Consider the following 4,899-nt stretch of genomic DNA (forward strand, 5'->3'; position numbering starts at 1 on the left):
TTTTTTGTAATTTATTTTTGTTTTAATTTCTGGGCAATTTCATAAAGTAAACAATACATTTCTAATACAGACTAAGGGAATAATGCCAGAGCTACACAATGGGAGTTTAAATTTTAACATCATTTAGGGTCTGTTTCTAAAGAGGATTACTGTGAGTTTTAACTTCTGTGGTATATTTATTGTTTTATAAAGATGATTGTTTTAAGTTTTTACATTGTTTGACATATTCATGGATATTTTAAAACAAATTATTTTTAGTTTTTGATATTGTTTGCATGACATCTTCGTCTGGTAATATTAAATAAATTATTTGGGGTTTTAATATCTTTTATATGGTATTTGCTAATTTCTGAAAATGACTATTTTAAATTCTTACTGTTTTACATAGTATACTTGTTAGTTTCTAAAGGGAACCTAAAGATTTTCTAGCCATTTTCCTTCAAGGTACAAAGGGAGCTGACACTTTGTGATGACTAGACTTGTGAAGCACATGGAAATTTGTTGTATTCCAGGGCCAAAATCTTACAAGAGACAAGCTACTACCAATACATAACTACAACAATGAGTGGTAAAAAGTAATAGTCTACTTGAGTGAGAGGCTTGAGATGTCATCTCTACTGGTCTTAACTCCTTCCATTTCTACGATTTGATTCTAAGCCTGTTTATCCTCTGGATTAGAGCTATTTCCTTCTCTGATACTCAGATGCTCTATGCTTGCTTATGTTCCTACCCCATCATTCCCCTAGTGCTTTCTAGTTATAATTTCAGAGTAATATTAATTATATTGGTGAATTGTCACATGCTGTTTGAGCTCACTGAGATGCTGATTCTGGACATTTGATTGGCCCTCCCACTTCAGACTCAAGCCTATTACCTCAAAATGTGTTCTCCAAGACTTTTCCAGGTCCAGGCTGGCCCCCTAAGCCTGTGACAAGGAGAAAAGGAACAACAAAACAGCCTAAGAGTAAAGGCATTATGCAGTTGAGAACAGCTAAGGTGTACATTAATTTCAACTGAGGGTATTACTGTCAATAATGAAAGTAGCTAATGGAATTGTTTTTAGTACAATTTAGACTTTACTTATTCTTAACCTAATCTGTTAATGTTTCCTTTTGTCTTTCCTGTCTCCTAAAAGGTTTTATTAACTTCCTTCAGTTATTTAGCTCTTAAAAAGGAAAAAGATGCTACCTCAAATCTATATGGAAACCTTTTCTTTAGACCACTAATTACCTATACAAAATAACATCTAAATTTAGTTTACTTTCAAGGTGTTTTAAGGTGTATTCATTTCTTTTGTCTACTTCAAAGGTGTTTTAATTTAAAAATGATAAACCAACCAAATTTTCAATAAAGATTATACACTAAATATGTATAAACAGTCAACATAAATTTGTGTTTCTTAAAATTAATTTACTCGATATCATATTAATTTTTCTAACTAAAATCTCATATGAACTAAAAAATACTAAATTAACACCAAAAAATTTTTTTCAGGCCAAAATATTCTCTCTTTAGTCTACAACATGGTTCCTGGTACTAAAATATAAAAATTAATTTTAAGTACCTCTCTCCCTCTCTCTCTCTCTCTCTCTCTCTCTCTCTCTCTCTCTCTCACCACTAAACCTCTGGGGCTCTACTAAACCTCTACTAAACCACAACTGTTCTGGGGCTTATCTTCGCTCAGCCTCTACTAAACCTCAGGATCAACTTGTTCCACAAACTTCCCTCCCTTCTGGCTCACTGCATTTTTTCTACTTTTCTCCCATCCCATTCCTTGTAAGTTGTCTCCATCTACTGGCTGGTCACACCACGCTCTCATTGCAGGGTTTGCTGCTCCTCTCTCTTGCCTCAAAATCACACATATGTCAGAAAACCCCTTCCTGTCTCTGGATATAGGATGCTATTTCCAGAGCTAGGAGCACACGCTACTTTGTGTCCAGGACAGGATCTCACCTTTACTCTCCCTGATGATGTGATTGTGGGACACCACCTTCTGGGACATTGAAATAACTCGAAAATAACTCAAACCCACCCAACAAAAAGGAAGCTTTGTTTTGGTGCCTAGTTCTCCTCATTCTCATTTTGCATGACTGATGCCAAACCCCATTTCCTCCTACTTCCTCCCCATTGCTCTCTTCTTCCTCCACTGCAATTTCCTGCCTGGTTTAGTGATCCTGCCTCCACTCCCTATGGAGAGAGGATTTTCTTTGTCTACCATCTGCTCAGTTCTGATTCTATCTCCTACCCTCTTGCTCAATTCTTTCTCTATCTCCTCTTCACTCTGTACTTAATCTGTCACTATGGGAACCATCCACTCAAAGTCTCAGGGTCTCATACCTCTTATTTGTCTTCTTAAATCCTTAAAACAACTAGGACTTTCAGATACAATCAGGCCAAAAACCTAAAGTTCCTGTGCACCACTGCCTGGCCTCAGTACAAATTAGATAATAACTCTGTTTGGCTGGACACCGGAAACCTAAATTTCAATATTTTGAGAGATTTAGAAAATTTCTACCATCTTAAAGTCAAACGGTCCAAATTACCATAGATCCAATCTTTCTTTGATCTCTGTATTAATCCCCCTCTGTGTGTCCCATGTTCTTCCCATCAGGTTCTTCTGGCTAAGACAGCCTCAAGGGATCCCAACCCACCAGAGACCTCTGCCCCCCCACCCCTCCACCTCAGCTTTTGATCTTAACATAGCCAATGAACTGCCTCTGATTAGGACCCATCCAAAATCTCCTCCTGCTCCCCAGCCTGAGGCACAGCCAAGTCCTCCCCATGCTCTCCCCTTGCTATACTCTCCCTTGCCTTCCATTGCAGGGGCCAACATGGCACCCCTCCTTTTTCCAACTCAAACTCCCTCTCCATGCTTTGATCATCACCCTCCCCTCTATGGCACTGCTCTAAGTCCATCACCCACTCTCCATCCACTGACTCTCCTCTACTTGAGAAAATCCAAAACCTTAAACACCTCCTTACCAAATATTCCCTAGTCTCCCCTATTCTGGATTCTAGCTCAAATAACCCATTTAAACCTTCTGTATCTATTTCTACTTCTACTTAAATTACAGACCCTGTCTCCAATACCCCTGCCCCTGCATCCCCTCATGGACAGGACACACCTTCCCTCTCTCCCACTTTTGCCTCTTCCTGGGACTCCCCTTCTCCCAACCCCTCTCCTATGTCAAGCCATACTCGCTCCCACACCCAATCTCAATACCCTGCCCATGGTATCTTTCCCCTCTGGGAGGTGGCAAGCATGGATGGGATGGTGAAGTCCATGTCCCTTTCTCTCTTGGAGATCTATCTCACTCAAATGCAAAATAGGCTCTTTTTCTACTAATCTTACACACTTCATACAAGATTTGACATCACTAGCACCTATGATCTAACCTGAACTTTCCATCCCCATGTGTTTTGAAATAGCCCTCACCACTTTGGACAAGCCCAGCCCAGGATTTAACATCCCTAGACCTTAACCCCTCCATCATCCTACAATATGTAAATAACCTACTTCTTTGCTCCCCATCTGTCTCAGTCTTCAAGGCCCACACAATCAAACTCCTTAGTTTTCTGGGGTACAAGGTATATAGGGCATCTTCAGCTAAGGCACAGCTTTGTCTCCCTCAAGTAAAGTACTTGGGGTTCCTTCTCACACCTACATCCTGCCATTTAACTATAGATAGGACAAATTACCTAAGGTCTTTAAAGCCGCCCCCCCAAAACCAAGGAGAAAATTCTGTCTTTCCTAGACATTGCAGGGTACTTGTGCACTTGGATTCCTAATTTTGACCTCTTGGCAAAGCCACTCTACAAAGCCTCTAAAGGAAACTCCCCTGAGCCTGTTGACCCCTTAGGGCCTGTTACAGTAGCATTCTACACTATCCACGAAGCACTCTTAAAGGCACCAGCTCTGGGGCTCTGGCTCTCCCCAACCTGGAATGTCCATTTCTTCTCTACACGACTGAAAAGAAAGGCCAGGCATTAGGGGTTTTGGAACAGATGATGGGGTCCCACTTTTGCCCCAGTAGCTAATCTCTCTAAATATCTTGATACCACCTTCCAGGGATGGCAATCTTGTCTCTGGGCTCTGGCAGCTGCAGCTCTCTTGGCACAGGAGAGACTGAAGCTTACTTTGGGTCAGCCCATCTCTGTCCTTTCCCCCCCACCAGCTTAAGGATTTAAGTAACCCACATGTCTCTTTCCAATCAAGCTCCCTCTAAACTACAGCTCTTCCATGATGTGTTTCTTGAAAACCCCTTGCACACCCTTGATTCCTGCCCTCCTCTCAATCCAGCTTCCTCCCTCCCTTCCAATGAGCCACTCACTCACTCACTCGTGCTTGGAAACTCTTCAGGAACTCTCCTACCAGAATCCCCTAATTTCCCAGATCCCCTACCAAACGCAACCCTGACTTTGTTTATGGATGGAAGTTTAACTCTCACCCCAGTGGGGTCCCCTAGGCCATAGTATCTCTCACAGATGTCATTGAGTCAGGAACCCTACCACTTGGAACCATGTCACAAAAAGCCAAACTTGTGACATTCACCAGGGCCCTAATTTTAGCCAAGGGCAACCTCTTCCTCCAGCATCCCACCCGTCTACATGACCTGCCTTCACCCTTCTAAGGAAACTACTCAGGAGAACATGCTGACCAGATTATTCCCAAGGTGTCTAAAAGCCAAATTGACCACCCACTTCAACCTGGAGATCATGCCTACTTACAGGTTCACACCCAACAGAAAGGAGTGAAGGAAACCCTCCAGCCAGCTGTGTTGATTTTCACCTGGTGATCCTGTCTATCCTGACTGCAGCCAAGCTCTCAGGACAACCTAGTTGGAGTCACCTCTCAAATTAAAACTGGCCAAGGAATATAGCAAGTACCAGGCCACCAGT

The sequence above is a fragment of the Nannospalax galili genome, unplaced genomic scaffold (genome assembly GCF_000622305.1).
Source record: "Nannospalax galili isolate Female #2095 unplaced genomic scaffold, S.galili_v1.0 scaffold583, whole genome shotgun sequence".
NCBI classification, from domain to species: domain Eukaryota; kingdom Metazoa; phylum Chordata; class Mammalia; order Rodentia; family Spalacidae; genus Nannospalax; species Nannospalax galili.